Below are 10596 nucleotides of genomic sequence, written 5' to 3'. Positions count from 1 at the left end.
AGAACAACTACAATCTCATTTTCTGCTTAAAGGACTGTTCACAAAAACAGAGAGAGAGAGAGATGTGTGTTGATTAAGCAGTGATAATAATAATGAAAATGTCTTAGTTTATCACTTTCAGGTGAATCAATTTTCCACATGCAGTGGTTGGAAGAAAATTATAGTTTAACATCATTGGAAACATTCAGGCCAAGTTTCTGGCTAACTTATTTACAGCACCATGTGTCTCTCAAACTCACAAGCGAGCTCTCACTCCTCCCTGAAGACAAGGAATGCAGCTCCAAAGAGCAATAATATGGCAGATAAAGACACAGCAGCAAAGTCCTGAGCAAAGAGTCCCAGCAAGCAGCAGCAGTGTCGACAAACAACATCAGAGAAGAAAAGCAAACCCATCATCCTGCCTGATTGGATGAATGGCACTGTGTTTCCAACAAACTGCAAATTCACTGTGCATGGGAAAAGAATGTTTGAGGAGAACTGAGGAGACTGTTGGAGTTTGACATTTGCCACCTTTGGAGAAAATGGTGTAACACTTCCAGCTCTTCAAAAATCACAGACGCTCAGGAAGGTTGGCTTTTCACAGTTTATTCCTGCAGAAGACATAAAACACACTCAACAGGTGTCTTCTGATGGTACCAGCAATTGTAGCTCCCTCACAGTGCAAACGCGCGCTGTCTTAACAGACTTACAATTAACCTTTTAATAAAGAAAAGGTGGAAAATAATAATTTCTCTCATTTTACACTCTGTCATACTGAGCTTGTATACAAAAGAAATCTTATGACTAATAAAATACATTTCACAATCGTATAAAACAGAATAACAGGATAACATAAGTATCACCAACTAAACATTTCCCTCTAATGGTCAAATTAACAATAGCGCATTACATCTTCACTTGCTTGTGCTTTACAGACAAAATGGCTGTTAACAAGCTCACGTACCTGCAGAAGACATAAAACACACTCAACAGGTGTCTTCTGATGGTACCAGCAATTGTAGCTCCTACAATGTAAAACAACATCACAAAAAGCACAGAAAAACGGTAAATCCAAACACATTTCCTGCTATGCGCAGCAACCACTAGGGGGCTGACAAAGACTTACTGCCAAAGAGCATAAATACGGCAGAAACACTATTTAACAGCAACCCGCCTTTGTTTCAGTTACACAGAAACTTTCTAACATCAATATGAACCTATATACATCGACATGTACAACTTATGTAACAACATTCACACCAGAAACCATAAAAATGCCAGAGCCTTTCATTACAGGACTTACCCTCACAGTGCAAACGCGCGCTGTGAGGAGCGGAAGCCTTAGCAGCTTCTAAACGTTAGAGTGAGATCCGGTTTCTGGGTTTTCAAAATAAAATACAATTAAAAAAAATGATAAAATTCACACTTAAAATGATAATTAAGAACAGGTAAGTGCATGTTTTTCATATGTATTTTTAACTCCGTTACAATGGCAAGAAGAGACAGTGAAACACAGGACGAAGCTGAAGGAGAACTGCCTGCTATTGGACTGTTGAAGTGGGAGAGGACAACAGTGAAAGTGAGAATGCTGGTGTTTAAAGTGGGAAATCAAAATTTGGTCAAAACTGACTGCTTAAGTGAAGGAGTCTGAAGGAGTCTGAAACACTGCAAAAAGAAACATACAAAATCACACACAAGCAGAACATGCATTAACCCTACTAACACTTCCAAACACAAGAGAGCTCATGAAGATTAGACAACATCTTAAGCATGTGAGTCTGTTTACCATCTTGTCCAAGTCACTTAGTGTGATGAGAAGTGATGCAAAGATCAGTGGACTCATAGCACATCGGTTACAAAATGATTAAATAATACCAGAGAAATGTGTAGGAAAGGCAGCTTTAAGAACATGCTCTGCTGGCTATGCAGCTCCACAGACATGCATTAAACCTGCCTAATAACACAAACACACATGCAATGAAAATTAGCTTGTCATCTCTCATCAGTGTTAAAATAGTGTAAATTTAGCAGACACTTGTTATCAAATACTGAATTTATCCAATGCAAAAAATTGACTCTCTAGGTTGCAGGACAACAGTTTAACTTTCATGGGAAAAAGATTCTGGTTTGACCAACCAGTGATCAGACAATAAATTTAGTTGTTAATATAGTAAATTGGGAGATGCTGTCACGGCCCTGCGGCACGAGGGAACAAAGATGGACACAGGTGCAGAAACCAACCCGGAAGCGAGACGGTAGGGAACAAAAAATGATTTATTTCCGCCCACAGGTAAACAAAAGCAAAAGCAAAGCGACGCCACCACACTCGTGGCGCGTAAGATTAGCTAAGGAAATGAGGGCGACCTAGACACCTCTAGGAGACTGCTGAACAGCAGAGGCAGCGGGGAGGTAGAAACAGGACTAGGCAGGGGCCGGGGCACTGGAATTAGAGGAGATCACGGTCAGTGGGATCCAGCAGACAATCAACGATCCTCCACAGTTGAATTGAGTTGTCTTACTTGGTTTCAGGTGGAGGGGACAGGTGGAGCGGAAGCCTGGAAGCAGTCGAGGCGTGGGGAGGCAGGCAAGTGAGTGGTGGGCCGGCAGACCACGTCGTGTTAGCAGCAGGCGGCCCAGGTCCAGGAAGGCGGGAGTGAGAGAAACGAGATCTCCACACCAGGTGCTACTTCTGAGGATAAGAAACACAAGTAAGTCATCACATGACGTTGGACAGGGTTATGATGCTCCACTCGACTGACATGGGGATAGCAGATACTCAGGCGATGAATGGTTGAGAGCGCAGGTCTGATCTACTGCTGGCATGATTGCTCACAGGTGGTCAGCCAGGGAGGAGCAACCGAACTCCGCCCAAAGGAGGAGGGGCTGCTGTCGGAGACCTGCAGGTGCCCACCCAGGCCATGACAGATGCTTCCTGCTTGATTGATGCAGCACAAGTATGAGAGAAATTCTATTTTTGTGATAAGATTTTGAACATGCATTTCTGTTGTCCTTTCATCTTAGTGGGTTAATAGCTGATTCAAATTAGTTGATCATTTTTAGATTAATGAAAGGTGACTGAATTCTAGCACGAGTGAATGGGATGTGTTGGAGTTTGTTAGAGTGGAGACTCTAAAACACTGTGTTTCCTGTTTTGATGTGCGAGTGAATCCTGCACCCAGATACACAACTCTGAATACATAAGAACAAACGTCTTTTGTGAAATACCTGATGACATGTCACACGTTTTATGATGACGGGAAAAAAGAAAAACTGGATAAAATAGATCTGTGGCCTAAATGAGTGAAAAGCACAGACCTGGGGATTAAACTCATAGCTAATAAGACATTGGGGTCATGTTGCGTGTTGTGTGGCTGATTGTTGGTTTGGAGTAAATCTAGCTGATGATTTTTCTTTTGTTGTGAAGTTGAGCCTGCCAATTAGTATGATAGTATGATAAATCATGCTAATGGTATGATTTACCCTCCTGAGATGAGGAGCTTGTGTAACGTAACAAGGCCTTTTTATTTTGATACTTTCACAGTGCACTGAAAGTTTTGTTCGATTATCTCTGTTTAAGCAGATCTGCATGTCGGGAATTAAAAGTGCTACACGTCGTCGAGAAAATTGTTACAAGTGAGTTTCTCCACATTAAAATGGGCTCAGGAGAAAGCCACTTATTTGGGACAATTAGAAAATAAGAGTCCCTGCCTAAAAAGGATTCAGCGAGGTAATCCGATCTAAAGTTCTTCTTTTTCTTTTTGAAATGACGTCATTTTGCTGAGGGTGGAGATCAAATGCGACGATAGTTTCCACTATCAGCAAAGAAAGAAAGAATGAATGAATGAATGAATGGAAATAAAAACAAACTGACTGACTGGTAAAAGCTGACAAGACTTGACCACGACTCAAGGTTAACCTCCACCTAGACAGGACAAAAGGGTAGATGAATTTATGTGCTTCTTTTTACAGGAGCAGAAAGCTAACAGCAACATCTGAGGTTGCATGAGCTTTGGCCGTACCGATTTAACTTTTAAATGCCACTTTCTGTGTTTGTGAATCTACCAGGGGTGTGTTATTCATGGGCTTGTGTTGCTCACAGAGATTACTGTGAGAAAGAGTGTATACACCCGCGCAGTGCTAACATTTACATTTCTTTTTACAGCACACTGCAAAAACAGCTATACTTGAAACAAGCCAAATATTCTTAAATCTGACAAAATTTTCTTGTTTTGAGCAAAAAATCTGCCAATGGGGTAAGCAGAAGTTGCTTAACTAGAATTCTTAAAACTAGCAAATTAATTTAACTGCCATATGCCTTTTAACTAGACAAAATTGTCTAAAATGTATGCTTATTTGAAGAAAATGTGACTTATTATAAGTAAAAGATACTTTGATATTTAGAAAATCTGTACCTAAAATGAGTATTATGCTTTCTTGAACAAGCTGTTTTCAATAATTATTTGCTTACTTTAAGATTCGACACCTTAATTTAGATTTTTCACATAAAAAAAACACCTTACCATAGGACAAATTTTCTTAAAACTGAATTGTTTCTTTCTTGATTGAGCTAACTATAAGAATTATGTTTTGACTCTGAGAACAATAATCAGCAAAAATTCCCGAGAATAAGACACCATCTCTTCAAAAAGCTACTAAAAATAAGGGAATTCATCTTAAATTAAGACAGCAAAAGCACTCTTAGATTTTGTGCTTTTATTGACACAGCAATGGGTCAGTAACTCACTGAGGTCTGTTCCAGGAGAATCATGTCTAAAATTATACATTTCAGCAGGGTACTGTGTAACATGGCCAATATAAGAAGTGCATATTCCAGATACTCTTAACATGAATAATAACAGTATAACACACTCATGGCTGGTATCAAAAATAAATTTTGCTGAAGCTTAAAACAATCACTATTTCAAATCCTATATTACATAACATTTTAGAAGAACAAGTTTAACGACCACACAAACAAACATGTGTTTTACATTTGAACAACTTTTCTAGAGAAAAAAAAAACAACCTCACTGACCAACACTGAGTCTGATAAACAAGGCAGATGGAGTCTGTCATCTGAGAGACTCACTCAATGAATGACTTCCACTCACCAAGCGCCTTCTTGTAAGAGGGGGTTGAATCTCGGTCATGGATGGAGTCTTTGAGTATTTCAGTTTGCAAGACAGACAGCAGCGTGGAAATGCACTTTGGATATGTGGGGTGGAGGGCATAGTAATATGCCATCAGATAGAGCAGTCCCTCATTAAGATCCTTCCGGTCAAAAGTGCTCACCGGTGTGGTTCCAACAGCTATCATGCAGTTGCCTTCAGAGACAAGCAGAAGTGGACAAGCCAGGGGTCGCTGACGCAGGTAGCCTTCAGGGTCTTCTGAAGTCTACATGACAGAAAAAAAAGAGGATTAGAACAAGACCGTAAGAAACACAATTTTTGAGTTGCATTACAGTATAAAATAGATCAACTTTTTTTGTAGGTTTTTATTAACATCAACATGTTATGGGGATCTGAACTTTAAGAATATTTGACTGACTCCACAGTAAAATATATAAAATGAAAACATGAGTAACTGCAAAATTCAACAATATATACACATAGAATATTGCAGCCTTACCTTTAGGACATGGAAAAAAGCCTCACTACAGATGTCCAGCTTCTTAGGTGGTACTGTGCTGGAAGGGAAAAGCACGGGAAGGGCTCTGAACACAGCTGCTGCATGTTAATCATGTGATTTGATCATGTGATTTACAGCAGGACACAACTTAATGATGTTTTTCTACTACAGGATTTCTGGGTTTATGTGTGAAGAAACTGTGTTTACAGGTTATGAGTTGGTGATGCTGTTACACTGTGTTTTTGGGAAAATGTGAAGGTTACTTTGGTGATGTGAATAACATTCTTTCCACAGCTATGGATGGCTAACTTTATGGTCTTTTTATAGCACCTCTGGAACCTGTCGACCTGCGCCTGGTCACCAGGATGATTTATGTGTGTTGCTAATGTTTGTTTTTCTAAGAGTGCATGTAGAGGATTCAGCAGAGACGGACATGTAACATGAGAAAAACAAATACGAGATGCAGTGTTTATGGAATAGTTTCATATGGGAGTCATTAGCGGGCCACTATTGAGCTCCTAGTGATACATGAGTGGAGTGACTTTGCTTAAGAGAAGTCACCGATTACATTAATGTTGACTGAGTACATGGGATGATCCATGTCTGAGGCAAATTATGGTAATAATTGTAGTTTACTGATTTGAGAAAACCTGCACATGATACTTGTCTTGCTGATGTTGAATACTTATTACCCTTATGATACAATTGTTTATAAGCGTGAAGTTTGATTTCACTTCCAGATCTTGTTTTCCAGGCCATGGTGGAGTGTATGCAGGCTCCTGGCAGAGCCGGGTGTTAAGCAAACTTAATATGCAAAACCGATTGACATCTTTTATTGCAGGATTATAGGTCCAGGGTGGTGCTGCTCCAGAGGAGGAGACGCCCTGATGTTGCCTGGGACGTGATCTAGCTAACTTTTTCTTTAAGACAGGAATCTGATTTTGATGAGTTGACTCATGGGAGTGTCCATGCGTCAAGAGGAGGGGTCCAGGATTAACATGAAACAATGAATTAATTAACATTAAACTAAGTTGATTTTTGCAGCGATTTGTGTGATTAACAGTTCATTTATGGGTATCAAACCTATGCAAGTGGTGCATCCATGTTGAGATGAGGCTTTGATGGCCTATAAGTGAAGTTCACTGAACTAAAGAATGTGGTTTGATGATTGTTGACATGCTCTCCAAATAGAAGTTTTTCCTCCTAGCAAGGAAATACAGGTGCAGCAGTAATCTCCTGAGAAATCTTCAGAGGCCCAGTGAGAAACAAGAACCATTCCAGGCATAGCTGACAGCCCAGGCAGTGGTTGAGGTCAAAGGTCGGGCTGGTTGGGGCCCATCATGAGATCAGACTTTGGAGCCACAGCAAGGACCATGAAACTGCGTTGGAATGAGAGCTGTGCCAAGGGGGATTTCCAGAGGCCAACAGAGGAGATTGTGGACAACAGACGGGCACCTGACGGATGAGGGGAGCGTGCCAAGCTCCATCGACAGCGCAGAGGGAGTCTAAGGATGACATCATGATTCTGTGAAAGCACGGGAACCAGAAGCTATGGTGGTGATGACAGCAGTTTCCTATGAACATCACCTAATGCTGTGTCACTATACTGTGCATATGATGGCACACTGAAGACTGCTGGGATCATAACAGCAGTAAGATAACTGGACCCAGCACCCTTTCCACAGAGGGGTTTTTCTGCAGAGGATGGACAGTAGAAGAGCCATAAGTATATCCACGACAGAACAAAGGCAAAATCGGCAAATACAGACTATTATGTCTGTTCCCATATGCCCAGCACATCAACACACCCCACACTATATGTGTTCCTGGACCAACTCCCAGGGAAGAACTACTCCATGATACTAGCAGAGAAAGGGGGACTTTGCGTCCTCTTCAACAACACCTGCTGCACTTACATAAAGACGATGTAGATTCATCAAACATGACTGACGCCCTGAATGCTTTGAGACAAATCCAGCAGGCCCAAAATCAGGACTATGTAAGTGATACAAGTGACTGGTTTTGTTGGCTCTACACTGGCTCCTGGTTACAGGTGCTAAAAGGACGACTCATCGGAGTTGGGATATTTTTACTTTTAATTTGTGTCTTTGTAACGTGTATACTGTCATGTCTAAAACTCATGATTAACCGCATAATATTTTACACTGTTGGTGCATATACAGCCGTGACAAATGATGATGATGACCCCGACCTGTTGGAACATGAAGACTTTGTGTGATTAATGACGATGTGACAGAAAATGTACAACAAGATGTTACATACTGATATCTCACTTAAAGTTATACTGACAACAGGAGGGAATGTCAATGGAAAATTGTACTTAGTAGTCAGTATAATGTTTTAATGATATAAGTTTGCATATGGTAGAATACTGCATGTAATCATTTGTGTTTAGAAGTATATAGTTGGTGGCATATTGAAAGAATGTCTCATCCTAGGAGGTCTGTAACATTCCAGGGTGTTCTGGTGTTCACCCGCACATCCCAGGAGTATGGGAGAGGTCGTACCTTGTCTTATTGTTTTACGCTATATAAATACAGGCCATTTACCATTTTACCATTTACGGTAGGATTAACGTAGCTATGTCAGTTTTAGTCTAAGTGCTTTTTTACATATAGATGAACTGTTGGATTTTCCAGACCAGCAGGTTAAGGGAAGTCGTTTATGGGGTCACACTCTGACACACACACACACACACACACATTCCAATGTAAGGAACAAGCACCCACTGAAGTGTATAAATAAAAGACCAGGGCAGTCCTCAGCAGAGATGGGCAGTAACGCGTTACTTGTAACGTTACTTGTAACGTGTTACTGTAATCTGATTACTTTTTTCGAGTAACGAGTAAAGTAAGGGATTACTATTGCAAAAACGGTAATTAGATTACCGTTACTTTCCCGTAGGAACGCTGCATTACGGCGTTACTAAAACCGTGATTTTTTGCGAGAATGTCTCACGACAGTGACGTAAGCGAGTGCGACGTTCGTGGCAACAGCTGTGTGCAGATCAACAATGGATCACATATCGAGTGCGGGAGAGAGTATGAGTGTGCAGCGTTTAAAGCGTGGAAGTACTGACCTTACTTTGAGTTTGATTCCATAAAAAGTGACAAAAACATTAGCATCCATCGTGCGTGGGAAGAAAACTTATTTTTACAGCGAAAAACCCCTAAACTTCCAAGCAAGCACCGAGTGTGCTATGACGTAATGGGAAACTCACAGAGAAACTCGCGGATTCTTCAACTGACCGCGGCACACCTGCACCAGGGTAAACCTCCGCCTACCGTAGTCCTGCTTTACAGGTGAAAATAGAGCAACAGGACCGCTAGTCTTTGACTTTATTTATGTTCTGCTGTGTTTTACTTGCATCTATTTGAAAGACTGAGTGTAAACACAAAAAATATTTTATTTTATGTGCTGGAATGTGTAGAAAATAGGTTTAAATGTTAAACTAATTTCTTCCAGTCAGAGGATGTTGCATATAATTAAATTTTTGCTTGATGCATAAAGTTAAAAGATTAAAACTAATAAAACAAGTTTTAAAAAGAGACTTTTCCATTTGATTACATTTTGTATGATGGATTATGCAGTAAAAGTAGAATTGGGCTGAAAGATCTATCGCTTTATCACCTCTTCAGGTTGTAAATCGTGTTTTTAAAAAGTAACTAAGTAACTAAGTAATTAATTACTTTTGAAAAGAAGTAATCAGTAAAGTAACGGGATTACTTTTTTGGGGAAGTAATCAGTAATTAGTTACTGATTACTTTTTTGGGGAAGTAATCAGTAATTAGTTACTGATTACTTTTTTCAAGTAACTTGACCAACACTGGTCCTCAGTGCTTAGTCTCTGAGCCTCACTCTTGGTGTGTGAGCTCAGGAGGCTGCCCTTGCTAGCAAGAAAATCTGTGTGTTTCTCTTCTCTGATTCTCTACTGAAGAAGAGTTTTAGAATATATCTCTTAACATAAGTCAAGTGATAAATGCTAAGTAAACTAGGAAATCATAGAGACACTAGGAATATAACAAATGCTGGATAAACGAAGAAATCACAAAGAACACTTGAAATGTAAGAAATGCTAGAAAACATAGGAAAACGTGAAAAATACTTTAAAAAAAACATAAAACACAAGCTTTACTAGAAACACAAGGAGCATTACTAGAAGCACAAGAAATGGTGAGGGTAAAAAAACAACTAGGAAAGGAACATTGGAAATATGAGAAATGCAATAAAAACTCAAGAAGCAATCAGGAAATTTCAGAAAAACAAGGAAAATTGGAAACTGGAAAGGAAAACACAAAGAGCATAACAAACACAAGAAATTCTGGAAGAACTAGAAATTCTAGGAAAATACAAGAAATGTGAAAAATGACAGGAGTGATTGGATAGCAGAACACAGGTGATATGGACTAGGAAAGGGAAGGTAATCAAAAAACACAGAAAGAAACACAAAAAGAGCAATTCTTTGTATTGACAGGAATTTAAACACAAAACCAGGACAATTAAAGTTTCTCTTGGTATTTCATACGTATAACCCAGGTTATCCCAGAATGACCATGTTCCAAAGTCTCAGAATCTGTGGATTATTACTCTCAGTAATCAGTAATTCAGTGGCATTTAAAGTCAGATTATTGTGGAGGAAAGTCTAGGCTAGTCACCGCTCTTTGGCCTTCAGGAAATTTTTGCAGAGTGTTTGTGTCATCCTGCATCAGGGTAGTCAGTTAACCTGTAGCCCTGGGTCTCTTCACCACAGAGATATGTTTAATGTGGCACCCACCTCTTCATTTGGCCATAAAAACCATAATCAGGCTGACCAACAGCACACTGCTTCGAATGTGGCACTTTATTTCTATCGCAGAGACTTCAGCATGAGGAGGACGCTATTCCCCTGCTGTTTCAGACTCAGAGCAGCAGGACTGTCTGGTGTCTAAACAGCAGAATGGCAGAGGTGGTATGCCAGAGACATTAACA

At 40.0% G+C, this 10596-nt stretch overlaps 1 long non-coding RNA gene across 2 annotated transcripts in view; it reads right to left on the bottom strand.

The window, feature by feature from the left end:
- Nucleotides 1-2234: 2234 nt before the first annotated feature.
- Nucleotides 2235-10596, bottom strand: part of LOC146705408 (uncharacterized) — a 40009-nt gene continuing 31647 nt past the window's right edge. Inside the window, exons 3-7 of one of the 2 annotated variants that reach the window (XR_014921363.1) lie at nucleotides 5608-5665; nucleotides 5091-5373; nucleotides 2739-2914; nucleotides 2499-2668; nucleotides 2235-2419 (exon numbers count right to left, since the gene is read on the bottom strand). This is a non-coding gene — a long non-coding RNA (uncharacterized LOC146705408). The remainder of the gene's footprint in view (nucleotides 2420-2498; nucleotides 2669-2738; nucleotides 2915-5090; nucleotides 5374-5607; nucleotides 5666-10596) is intronic. The other variant, XR_014921364.1, reaches the window with a different exon arrangement.

The sequence above is a fragment of the Copadichromis virginalis genome, linkage group LG7, assembly GCF_057382275.1.
Source record: "Copadichromis virginalis isolate Kocher_CV1m ecotype Utaka linkage group LG7, C_Virginalis_male_GT1.1, whole genome shotgun sequence".
In the NCBI taxonomy this organism is placed as follows: Eukaryota; Metazoa; Chordata; class Actinopteri; order Cichliformes; family Cichlidae; genus Copadichromis; species Copadichromis virginalis.
The sequence above is the reverse complement of the archived record's forward strand: the minus strand, read 5'-3'. Positions and strand labels throughout refer to the sequence as shown.